Genomic DNA, 12,935 nt, shown 5'->3' on the forward strand with positions numbered 1-12,935 from the left:
TTACCACTACCCAACTTCAACCTCAGGGTGCCCCTTGACGCTGTGTTGTGGGCGTTACTGGGGCAGGGAGCACCCGGCTCTTCATTCCACAGCTGTGGAGGCCAATTCCTGACAGAGCTGGCCTTGGTGTGACTCTAGGATTTGCTTGGATTTTTTGTTTCCTACTGCTCATGAGACAGGGCCACCTTTCCAGGTGTGGGAGGCTTGAGCCTCGTAGGGATCAGGGAGTTGAGGGCCAGAGGCCCCTGTCAGATTCATCCCCCACTGGCCTCTGGGTTCCTGAAGATGCCTGTGATCAGTTCAAGTGGGTGTGACTCAGTCTCTCTCTCTCTCTCTCTCTCTCTCTCTCTCTCTCTCTCTCTCTCGTTTTTTTTCCGACAGGATTTCTCTGTATAGTCCTGGCTGTCCTGGAGCTCACTCAGTGACTCTCAGAGGCTCCAAGCTTCCAGAGAATCTCCTAGGAGCCAGGTTCACCTTCTTCCAACTGAAGCTGTTAATCATTAATCGCTTGCCCTCACTATTTCCCAGTTTCCTCTCTGTCCTCTCCTATTTTGAAGGTCAAAACCTGCCCCTCTCCTCAGGTTTTCTTTCAGCCTCTCACTACAGACATGGGAAGGGCCAGTCTCGGTGTCTTAGCTTGGCGTCTCCTTCCCATTGAGGGGCTACGGGCGGCTGGGCCAGTGCGTGCTGTGACGTATGTGGCAGATGGAGATGCTGACACACAGAGGGGGAAGGGCTCCTGCCTGTGGGCATCCTGTTTGGTTATGGGTTTGTAGGATGTTTATTATGTTGATGTTCAAGTGTGTTTTGAGGGGGCAGGGTTAGGACTTGGTGGTTACAGCCTGCCGGGAGGATGAAGGGTCAGGTTACTGAGCCAACTACTTGGAAGTCCAGGGCCTTTGAGTGGTCTAAGCTTGGAGACTTTCTCAGGGAGGTGGAGGCTATCCTGAGGGGTAGAAGTGGGGAGAGAAACGTCCATGAGTGGAGTACCATGTGTGCAAAGCCAAGCTAAGCCCAGTGCCCCCCCTCCTGCAATGCTCATTCTCAGAACTCTGCTCGGCCACCTCCATTGCCCAGGTGTGTATCCAACACAGAGGATGAGGGTTGTGGCCAGGCCAAAAATGGGACTCCTAGGTAGTGTAGCAGCTGCATGGGGATCTCCTCTAGGCTTCTAAAGTCTCATCTGTGGTCAACCACACAGATCTCATTTCCCCCGTGGAAGGAGAGCTATGCCGGCTGCACTCCCCCGTGGAGCTGTGGGTACTGAGCTGCTTTGCTTTTTTTTTTTTTTTTTTGTTTTTTTGTTTTTTGTTTGTTTGTTTTGAGACAGGGTTTCTCTGTGTAGCCCTGGCTATCCTGGAACTCACTCTGTAGACCAGGCTGGCCTCGAACTCAGAAATCTGCCTGCCTCTGCCTCCCAGAGTGCTGGGATTACAGGCGTGTGCCACCACCGCCCGGCCCTGAGCTGCTTTTAAAGGAGGCAGCACAGGTTCTCACCCTGGGCTTGTCAACCTGGGTCTCTCTACACAGAGATTTTTGGTCCAACCTAGCACTTGGGAATTAAAGGCTGGAGGATGGAAACGTTCAAGGTCTTCCTTGACCCTCTAACAAGTGGGAGAACAGCCTGGGCTACATGAGACCCTGTCCCAACACAAGTGCACACAGAGACAGACAGACTGAAAGAAAGAAAGGTAGAGAAAGAGACTGAGTTTGCTTACATGCTATACACATCATTCCAGTTTTGATCTTTGGTCTTCTGAGAGTATCCCCAGGGGGTGGGTGTATCCTCTAGGCACTCAGCCCTGAGAATGGATAGAGCTCAGAGGAGGGAGGTCTGAGGTTGGCTACCTGCACTAGGCCCTGCCTGCTCCAGGAAGGGAAAATGCAGGTGCTTCCTGCCTCGCCCAGCACCTGACTCCTATGAGAGTTAGAGCTGCCCTTCCAGCTGCCTGGTCACGTATATTACACATAAGGAGACCCGAAGCCTGAGAAGAGGTGGCTCTAGGAAGCCATTCCAGGTAGATGGCTGTGCTGGCATGGACCTGGCTGAGATCAGCTCAAAGTCACACAGCTGACAAACCTCGTTTGGCCTGGGACATCAAGGAAGGAATCGGATTCTACAAAAGCCAGAAGCTGGGACCGAACTGGGGGTGCCTCCGAACAGGTACCATATGGTGGAATGGTGGGCAGAGATGGCCAGTAGGGACCCAGGCAGTGTCGCTGTACAGGTGGAAGGGTGGGGAACGTAGGCCTTCGGTAGGGTCAGACGGCCATGGGGAAGGCGGGGCTTAGTCTTTGATTCTGTGCCTTAGCCTCTTACTTGTAAGTAGCAGTGAGTGGCTGTGGGCAGGATGCAAAGTGAAGGACTCTGAGCAGACTTCTGTGGGGATCTCTGGCAGTCTCAGGATAGGCCCCCGTAGGTCCCACAGTTGCGGGTCCCTGAGAGCTGTGGGACAGGTTAGAGTCAGGCAGGCAAATGCAGCACTTGAAGAGCCGGAGCACTAACCTTGGAGCCCTCGGCCCCTGGCCTGACTTCCCAGTGGTCAGGGCTGGAGCAGCACATGGAGGGAGGGTGGAGATGTGAGCAAGGAGGTTGCTATGGAGGGGCGTGGACCAGCATGCTAGGGACAGTCAAGGTAGGAGTCAGCACTGTGTGGAAGGCCCTGCTAGTCTTGTGAAGCCCAGATCACCCCTTGGATTTTCTCTAACCTCCTAGAGTACCAGTTACTCCCCTTCTCCACACCAAATTGTGGGCGACTTGACAGATGGTGCTGTCCAGGATGACAAGTTCCTAAGGAACTGGGTAGAGTTGAGGGGCTGCTGGCTGTCCCTTCAGATCTTCAGAGAACTTAGGGCTTTTGTGAACTGTGCTTTTAAAATCCCGCAGCCAGCCGGGCAGTGGTGGCGCATGCCTGTAATCCCGGCACTTGGGAGGTAGAGGCAGCAGATTTCTGAGTTCGAGGCCAGCCTGGTCTACAAACCCTGTCTCAAAAAACTAAAACAAAACAAAACAAAACAAAAAAGCAAAAAAAAAAAAACAAACTAAGAAGACAAAAAGCAAACAAACAAAAAACATGGGAACTCACACTGGTCCGAGCTCTGGAGGCAGCCTCCAGCAGGAAGGTGGTAATTGGCAGGACAGGCTTGTGCAGCGGTATCCTTGTGGTTTCCTGGCCACTGGTTTGAGGCATGGCTTGAGAACTGTAGATGCCAGGCTGCCACCAGCCAGCTGTGTCTCAGAGCCTCTGTCCTCAGAGGGTAGGGAAGAAGGTGGCGCACAGTGTCTGGCAGCAGACAGTACTCCAGGAGTCCTCCACCCCCCACCCCCGCTGTGAACAGAAGGAGGGTAAAGGTGCCGTTTTCTGGGAGGGATGATCTGATTCCAGTCTCCCACAGTCTGTCTGCCCCTGCCCGGTTACAGGGCTTAGCTGCTTGTGCCCTCCTCAGAAACTCTCGTTGACCCGATTCGCTCCTCAGCTTCCTCCACTGGCCTCTCCCTCTGTGCTGAGCTCTCTAAGGGTTTTTGTGTTTAAAAAAAATTAACAAACTGTTTTTCCTTTCCCAAGTCCAGCTCCCAGAATGATGACTCTGAGACTAAATATTTATTAACAAATGCCTAGGCCATAAACTTTGGCTCACTCCCAGACTAGGTCATTACTTATGTAACCCATTTAAACTATTCTGTCTACCATTTGGTTAGTTAACCTCTCCTTCAGTTCCGGCCCGGATTCTTCCTCAGCGTCTCTCCGAGGTCATCCACCTGCTGGTTTTCATTCATCTCCTTGGCCCATTTTTTTTTTTTTTGTCTCGTCTCTCACGGCTCTCCCTGAGTCTCTTTTATCTCTATTTCCCAGAATCCTCTCTCTTCCTGCCAGTGTTCCACCTTCTGTTCCCTGCCTCAGCTCATTTCTCTCCGGCTTTCTTATCGACAGGTGATGTTTATAAGATCCTTTCTCTAGTTTTGTCCTTCTGTGTGACCTCTGCTGCAAATGCTCCCAGGTAGCCATTTTTGCCTGTTCATCCGCCCAAGCCAGTGTCCTAGATTGTAGTCCCTGTGTCCCCCTTGGCCCTCTAGTGGCTTCCCTGTATCCCAGCCAGGCCCAGACTCTTTGTTCTGCATTGGGCAATTCCATAGTATGTGAGGCCTTGCTGCAGGGGACTACCTTTCATGAAGGAAGGTTATATTTCTGAGAGTAACACATGACTCGTTATTTTGATTTATCCACATCTGCTCTGGTCTGGGCCACCTCCTGTCTGGTCTTTCTGGAATGTTGTTCCCCTGACCATCTGCATATTCACACAGGGCTGTGTGTGTGTGTGTGTGTGTGTGTGTGTATGTGTATAGAGTAGTAAGGACCCATTCATCACTGGCCCAGATGGGGAATCCATCTGTCTCTTATTTGCCCTCGATGTTTGTTCCTCAGACAGCTGGAGAATGAGAAGATCCATCCCCACACCCCAGGCCTGTCTGTGGTGAGAAACCTGAGCTTGACTTCCTATATGAGCTTGGTCAGGTTGCTGACCTTCCCTGGACTCCGTTGTTCAGTTGATAGAGACACAATAAGGCTAGCTAGACTTTCTTTTTCTTCTCTCTCTCTCTCTCTCTCTCTCTCTCTCTCTCTCTCTCTCTCTCTCTCCCCACCCCCAGGGTTTCTCTGTGTAGCCCTGGCTGTCCTACAATTCACCCTGTAGACTAGACTAGCCTCGAACTCAGATATCTACCTGATAGATGATGCTGGTGCTGAGATTAAAGACACGTGTCACCACTACCTGATTTAAAGGAAAACATTTAACTGAGGCTGGCCATTTAGTTTAGTCCATTCTCATCAGGGTGTGACAACAGGCAAACATGGTGCTGAGAGGGAGCTTAGAGTTCTCCATCTGGATTGGCAGGTAGCAGAGCAAGTGAGGCGCACTAGGCTTGGCCTGAGGATCTGAGAGCTCAAAGCCCACCCCCTAGTGACACACCCCCAGCAAAGCCACACCCACTCTAACAAGGCCACTTTTTTTTTTTTTTTTTTTTTTGGTTTTTTGGATTTGGGTTTTTCAAGACAGGGTTTCTCTGTATAGCCCTGGCTGTCCTGGAACTCACTCTGTAGACCAGGCTGGCCTTGAACTCAGAAATCTGCCTGCCTCTGCCTCCCAAAGTGCTGGGATTACAGGCGTGCACCACCACCACCCAGCTAAGGCCACATTTTCTAATAGCACCACTCCTTATGGGCCTACTGGGGCTATTTTCTTTCAAACCAACACATTCCTATCTGTGGTCCTCATAAGCTTGTAGCCATTAGTCCAACTTTAGAAGTCCCCATAGTCTATCAAAGCCTTGACCCTGTTTAAAAGTCCACAGTTCAAAGTCTCTTCTGAGACACATGTAATCTCTTAACTGTAGTCCCCTATAAAATCGAAATCAAAAAACCAGATTACACATAATATGATATTCAACATATGATGGCACAGGATATACATTACCATTCCAAAATAGAGGAAAGAGAACGTAATGAGGAAGCGCTGAACTAAAGGGAGACGGAAAAGCAGCTGGTTAAACTCCAAACTCTGCATCTCCATGTGTGATGTCAAAGCATGCTTCAGATCTGCAGCTCCTTGCAGCTTGTTGGCAGCAGAACACTACTTTCTCTCGGGCTGGGTCCATCCCCTGTTAGCAGCTTTCCTCAGCAGGTATCTCCCGACTCTGGCATCTCTAGCATCTTGGGGTCTCCAGGATAACCTAGGCTTCACACAATGGCCTCTCTAGGCCTCAGGGCAAGGACACCCTGACACATGCCTGGCCTCAATGGCTTTCCTTAATCATGGAGGGAGGGCCCATAACTCCTTTCTCCTATCCTTGACTTTAAAGCCAGAACCACAGGGCCAGTGCTGCCAAGCTCTGCTGCTTTCTGGGGCTGGACCATGGCCTCCCCCATGTTCAATTACATCTTTACTAGCTTTCTGTTTGGGGGTTTTTTGTTTGTTTGTTTGTTTTTTCTTTCGAGACAGGGTTTCTCTGTATAGCCCTGGCTGTCCTGGAACTCACTCTGTAGACCAGGCTGGCCTCGAACTCAGAGATCCAAATGCCTCTGTCTCTTGAGTGCTGGGATTAAAGGCCTGAACCACCATGCCCAGACCTAAGCTGTCCTTTATTTCCTTCACTCAAGTTAGAAGTTTAGCTGGGAGGGTCTCACCCTGAGGTCACTGCTCCCTTTATTCCATTTAACCACAGGTTTTCTTTAGTCTGTTTATCTCCTTGAACACAGAACTCAGCTCCATTCCACTTCCTGGTGCTCATTTTCCCCTCAACCTGTGTGCACTCTCTGCGTTTCCTTGCTCTGCTTGCTCCTTTTCATTATAGGTCTGTCTAAGAGCGACCACTAGGGCTGGAGCCATGGCTCAGCCATTAAGAGCACTGACTGCTCTTCCAAAGGTCCTGAGTTCAATTCCCAGCAACCACATGGTGGCTCACAACCATCTGTAATGGGTTATGATGCCCTTCTTGTGGTGTCTGAAGACAGCTATAGTGTACTCAGATACATTAAATAAATAAATACATATTATTAAAAATAATAAGAGTGGGGGGGGCTAGAAAAGGGGAAATCATTTGAAATGTAAATAAATTATATCGAATAAAAAAAAAATAATAAGAGTGACCACTAATAACCACTAATATTAGGCTGTTTTGAGATTTCCTCTGCCAATGCAATTATTCCAGACTCTTCAGTTTAGCCTCAGGCAGAGAGAGTTTTTTAGACAAAGGCAAAAAGCAGCCACGTTCTTCACCAAAATATCACAAGAAAGGTCTTTGGGCTACATACTGAAATGCTCCTCTGAAACCTCTTGAGCTAGGCTCCCACAGTTCAAATCGCCCTCGGTACCACTGTCTTCCTGTTCCTTCTAGGATGGCCCATCAAGCAGCTCTCTAAGCATTCCATTGCTTTTCTAACCCAAAGACTCCAGTTCCTGGCACTAACTTCTGTCTTAGTTAGGGACCTGTCCCCATGAAGAGACACTTTGACCATGGCAGCTCTTGTATGGAAACCACTGAACGGGGGCCTGCTTATAGTTCCAGAGGTTTCGCCCACTACCTATCGTCATGGCAGGAACCGTGATGGCCGGGTGCAGGCAGACGTGGTGCTGGAGAAGAAGCTGAGAGTTCTACATCCAGATGGACAGGCAGCAGAAGAACAAGTGAGCCACACTAGGCTTGGCCCGAGGATCTGAGAGCTCAAAGCCCACCCCCTAGTGACACACCGCCAACAAAGCCACATTCCCTAACAGTGCCATTCCTTATAGGCCTACGGGGGCCATCTTCTTTCAAACCACCACGGTTACGTGGACTGTACAGGACAGCAGTCTGCTAGGACCTTATTAGCCCACGTCCATCCCTTCATCCTAGCTGGCTCTTCCCTCATCTGCCCCATCACTCTAGGAGGGCTGGTACAACCAACCTCCCTGCCTCCATTCTCTCTAGGTCGATCTATTACAAACATAATACAATAGTCCCTAGTGCATGGAGCTACAAGAATTCATTTTTTCCTCAGTTCATGTCAAGTTCATGTGCTCAGTAACCACATGTGATGAGTAGTTGTTGTATTGGGCAGTGTAGTCTGGATACATTTCCATTGTCACAGGGAGTTCTGTTGAACAACACTAAGGCTATCCTTGTGGCTTATCCTCAGGGACAAGCTGACCAAGTTCACCCTGCTTACTGCCTCCTGTAGCCTGCAGCCAAGACCTGTCTCCTTCCTCACCACTTAGGAGGGGGCCATGTGGGTCTCAAGCCCTGAAAGTCAGTGGGTCTGGACAGCTGAGTGAGTCCAACTGTTTTACCCTTCTTAGCCCTTGGTTTCCTCATGTATAAAATGGGAGTGTAGGCCCTATCTCAGAGGGAGGGAGGGGAAAGCCTGTGGAAGCTTCCTGGCTGGCGCCTGGCATGTATGTTAAGGCTGTGTTAAGTGGTATGTGTCAGTTTAGCATGAATTAGGTAAACCACAGGTAGCTCATGGAAGTCTGGGCTCCCAGTGGTCACTGCTTCATTGGCTCATAGTGAAAACCATGAAGGTTGCTGAGTACAGTCAGCCTGTGGGCATGACTAATCTGCTTGCCTCCAGCACTAGTGGAACTGTCCTGTGTCTCCACCTGCTCATGGACTTCTCTGCAGGACCAGAAGCTAATGGGCTGGGTAGGGAGTATGGGCAAGGGCAGAGTCCTGACAGGGCAGCTCTCTTAGGTACTTGTCGGCCCCTCTGTAGAGGAATTCTGAGGTAACCTGCAGGATGCTGAAGTCAGGCTAATGAAGAGAGCTTGGAGGAAGGGAAGGAGTCAGTCAGGGTACAGGTGGGTGTGGGGTAGCAAGCAGGGGTGGGGCCTGCCCGAGGGTAGGTATTGGATGGAGAGCTGTCAGTAAGGCTTCCATTCTGGAACTGAGACAGCCAAGGGAGCTGGGTACCTCTATGGGATCTAGGTGGTCTGGGCATCCATCACCCCAGACCACTGGTTGGAGCAAAAATTGCCTTCTGTGTAGCTTTCTTCACCTGTCTGGGCTTTAATGGTTTTGTCTACATAAGGCACAGTGGCAGTTGTCTCATGGTAAACAGGATCACAAAGACCATCCAAGCAGGATGGTATCCTTGATAGCCTTGACTACACTTTGTTCCTTGGAGCAGACTTTTCCCCTCTGGTCGATAGCCCTGGCTTTCCTCAGCCTGGATATATGTGTATATCCTAGACCAGGAGCCCAGCCTACACCCCGACTAGGGAGTACTCAGATGTGTCTGTTAGCTGCCAAAGAATGCCTGGCCAGTCTTGGCCTCCACCAGCTTCATTTTCTTGCATGATAATATGTAATTGCTGACCAGCTTCCAGCACAACTGACACCAATCTCTTCAAGTCTTGGGGAATAACTCTATGCTGTGTAGCCCAGTTGTTTAATGTTACTTTAACAAATGGAGACTGCAAGCCATACAATACAACAGCCTCTTTAAAATGCATTTTTATTGGACACCATGTCAACTCATTATAAGCTTGACTGCCATCATTAGCAGGCATGTGCTGTACCAAGATTGGGAAGGCTGAAGGTGCCTTTGTAGCCCCCAGACAAATCCTCTGGCAGTTCACTTGGCTGAGCTTTAACCATTGTCCCTGTCCTGTCTCCTGTTCTTCCTGGCCCTTTGTCTCAAGGGGGAGCTCTGGGTACCTGGCAGTGAAACTGTGTGGAGCAGGGCAGGGTGGCAGCCTGCCTTCCATCCTGGTTTGTTGTCCTCTTTCATCCGTGCAGTAAATTCCTGGTCTCAGACATTAAGCCTGAACCCTGTTTTCCTCTCACTGACTATTTTTGCTTTCCAAGTGTTTCTACCTCTAGCTGCAAAGCCAACTCTGCAATCCTTTCTAACACAAGAAAATTAAATGAACTTTCTAAGGTTTCAGCTTTTCCCCCAAGTCTTTTTCAAAATCATATACATGAAGACTATGAAGCAAAACCAGAAAACCCCCTCGGGGAGCAATGCAGGAAACCACCCAGTGGCAGTAGCTGCTATTTTGCCATCCTCTGTAAACAACCTCGCCAGCCCTTCAAAACTTGCTAATTCCTCTACTACATTAGAAGTGAAGTTACATGCCGAGCAGTAGAGGCGCACACCTTTAATCCCAGAACTTGGGAGTCAGAGGCAGTCAAATTTCTGAGTTCGAGGCCAGCCTGGTCTACAGAGTGAGTTCCAGGGTAGCTAGGGCTACATAGAGAAACCGTGTCTCCAAAAAAAAAAAAAAAAAAAAAAAAAAAAAAAGTGAAGTTACCCATTATGCTCAGGCCATGTTGGGCACCACCTATATGCTTAGATTTTTTTTTTTTTTTAATTCAAAATCTATTTAGGATTCTTCAATGCTTCAACCTCTTTTCTATCCCATCGGCCAGAGATAGGGGAGAAAGAAGGTTAATAGGGAAAAGGGGGTTGTGGACCTGTTTAGAAGGAGTACTTTGGGCCATTTCCACTCTTTATCGTCAGGAATCAGTTGCAACAGCATGATACAGCAGAAACAGCAAGGCTCTGCGGAGTCAGCAGAAGTGGCCAGAGTCAGCTGGAATACCACAAGAAGTTCTTTGGCTTGTTTCTATGAAGCGAAGACCTGTAAAGCATTGTACGGCATAGCAATGCAAGAGAGTTCTCTCGCTGTGGGGTTCCATTTATATTCTTTATATTCTTTCTAAACACCATGCGCCCTCACAAGTGTCTTTTTTTTTTTTTTTTTTTTTTTTTTAGCAAAACATCACATGTCCTTTCACAAGACACAGAAAAATATCAAGTGACACAAATGAGTTGTTAAAGAAACCAGAGCCAGGCGGTGGTGGCGCACGCCTGTAATCCCAGCACTCTGGGAGGCAGAGGCAGGTGAATTTCTGAGTTTGAGGCCAGCCTGGTCTACAAAGTGAGTTCCAGGACAGCCAGGGCTATACAGAGAAACCCTGTCTTGAAAAAACCAAAACCAAACAAACAAACAAAACCCCCAGAATTTCCATGTCAGACTTGTGGCTGGATGAGTGGCTTGCATACTCCAAGGCTTCTGTTTCTTCTAAGCAAGTTTATCTCCACCAGGCTTGGCTCTGGAACCAGTCCCTAGTTTTTCTGTGCATTTGAAGCAGCAGAGCCGGGCACTACAGAGGCTGTCTTAGGTTAGCTGTTAGCTGTGAACAGACACCATGACCAAGGCAACTCTTATAAGGGCAACATTTAATTGGGTCTGGCTTACAAGTTCAGAGGTTCAGTCCATTATCATCAAGGCAGGAGTGTGGCAGCATCCAGGCAGGCATGGTGCAGGAGGAGCTGAGAGGTCTACATCTTCATCTGAAGGCCTCTAAGAGAAGACTGGCCTCCAGGCAGGTAGGACTAGGGTATTAAAGCCCACACCCTCTGATGCCCTCTTCTGGTGTGTCTGAAGACAGCTATAGTGTATTACATATAATAATAAATAAGTTATTTATTTATTTAAAAAAGGAGGGCGCTGGAGAGATGGCTCAGCAGTTAAGAGCACAGACTGCTCTTCTGAAGGTTCTGAGTTCAAATCTTAGCAACCACATGGTGGCTCATAAACATCTGTAATGAGATCTGACACCCTCTTCTGGTGTGTCTGAAGACAGTTACAGTGTACTTACAAATAATAATAAATAAGTTATTTATTTATGAAAAATAATAAGGCCCACGCCCACAATGACCCCCTACTCCAACAAGGCCACACCTCATAATAGTATTACTCCCTGGCCCAAGCATATACAAACCATCACATTCCACTCCCTGGCTCCCATAGGCTTGTTCAAACATTTAAGTCTATGTAGGCCATACCTAAACAACATAATGCAAAATACATTTCGTCCAGCTTTCAAAATCCCCATAGTTGCCGGGTGGTGGTGGTGGCTGGTGGCGCACGCCTGTAATCCCAGCACTCTGGGAGGCAGAGGCAGGCAGATTTCTGAGTTCAAGGCCAGCCTGGTCTACAGAGTGAGTTCCAGGACAGCCAGGGCTATACAGAGAAACCCTGTCTCGAAAAAAAACAAATCCAAAACAAAACAAAAACAAAATCCCCATAGTCTGTACCAGTCTCAAAATGAGATTCATCCAATCACTTAACTGTAATCCCCAAAGAAAGACAGGAAACCAGCTGAGCAAACTCCAAACTCTGCATCTCCATGCCTGATATCAAAGTGGTCTTCAGATCTCCAACTCCGTTTTCATCTTTGTTGACTGCAACAAACTTCTTTCTCCTGGGCTGGTTCCACTCCCTGCTAGCAGCTTTCCTCAGCAGACAGCCCAAGGCTCAGGCATCTCGAACATCTTGGGATCCTAAGGCAACTTTCACACTACATCTTCTTGTTTCAGTGTCTGGGATCCACACATGATCTTTTGGGCTCCTCCTAAGGGCTGGAGTCACTTCTCCAGCTCTGCCCTCTGTAGCACTCTAAGCTCAGGTTGATCCACTTCACTGCCTTTGCTGTTCTTGGTGGTCATCCCATGGGACTGGCATCTCCAATACACTGGGGTCTTTCGTTGCAACTAAGCTTCACCAATAGCCTCTCAGAAGCTCTCTTCATGGTGCCAAGCCTAAAATCCTCTTGACTCATTCACTCCTGGACTATCAATTGCAACTGAGGCTGCACCTTCACCAATGGCCTTCCATGGCCTCTCACAGTGCTGAGCCTCAGCTGCTCTTCATGACCCCATGTCTTGAAAACCAGTGCCACCTGGGTGACTCTTACACATTACCAAGTCCAGCTGCAACATGAGGTACAACCTTGCCTATCTCTGGACTGCAGCTTCTTTGTGCTCTCAGAAAACACTTCCCAGAAGATTTTACCTCAATGATGCTGGTCTCTTCTTAATCACCACTAATTTCTTAACTGCAACTGACCAGCATCAATTGTCCCTGTAGTCTCCCTCTCCTCTTGAATATAAAGCCAAAGCCAAATGAGTTCTGCTGCTTCCTGGGGCTGGAACATGGCCTCCTTGTTCTATTACATTATCAGCAGCTTTCTGTTTGCCAACTCCTTCACTGCCTAAGCTTAGCTGTCCTGGAACGTGCTCTGTAGACTGACTTTGAACTCATGCCTATCTCCTAAGTGCTGGGATTAAAGATGTGTACCACCATGCAGGGATCTAAAACTTGCTTTGTCCCAGGCTGACCTTGAACTCAGAGATCTGCTTGCCTCAGTCTCCTGGAGTTAAAGGCATATACTACCACACCCGCTCCTAAACATACCCAGGTAGAATCTCGCCCCAAGGTCACAGTTCCCTTAATTCAACTTAATATCCTTGAAAACAGGATTCAGCTCCATTTCACTTCCTGGTGTCCCTTTAATACTGGAACCGTATATTTTATATTTTTCCTTTCTAAGCTTGCTACTCTTGTTCAAAATGTTTTTCATGAGACTTAACCAAAGAACAAAGTTTTTGCTG

At 48.6% G+C, this 12,935-nt stretch overlaps 1 protein-coding gene across 2 annotated transcripts in view; it reads left to right on the top strand.

Moving 5' to 3' along the window:
• Mgat3 (beta-1,4-mannosyl-glycoprotein 4-beta-N-acetylglucosaminyltransferase) overlaps nucleotides 1–12,935 on the top strand; it is a 47,843-nt gene that overhangs the window by 20,993 nt on the left and 13,915 nt on the right. Inside the window, exon 1 of one of the 2 annotated variants that reach the window (XM_052161199.1) lies at nucleotides 1,984–2,164. The exons of the other annotated variant lie outside the window; for it this stretch is intronic. The gene's annotated coding sequence lies outside the window, so the exon portion shown is untranslated. Of the gene's footprint in view, nucleotides 1–1,983; nucleotides 2,165–12,935 lie in introns of those variants that run through there. 2 annotated transcript variants of the gene reach the window in all.

The sequence above is a fragment of the Apodemus sylvaticus genome, chromosome 17 (genome assembly GCF_947179515.1).
Source record: "Apodemus sylvaticus chromosome 17, mApoSyl1.1, whole genome shotgun sequence".
Taxonomy (NCBI): domain Eukaryota; kingdom Metazoa; phylum Chordata; class Mammalia; order Rodentia; family Muridae; genus Apodemus; species Apodemus sylvaticus.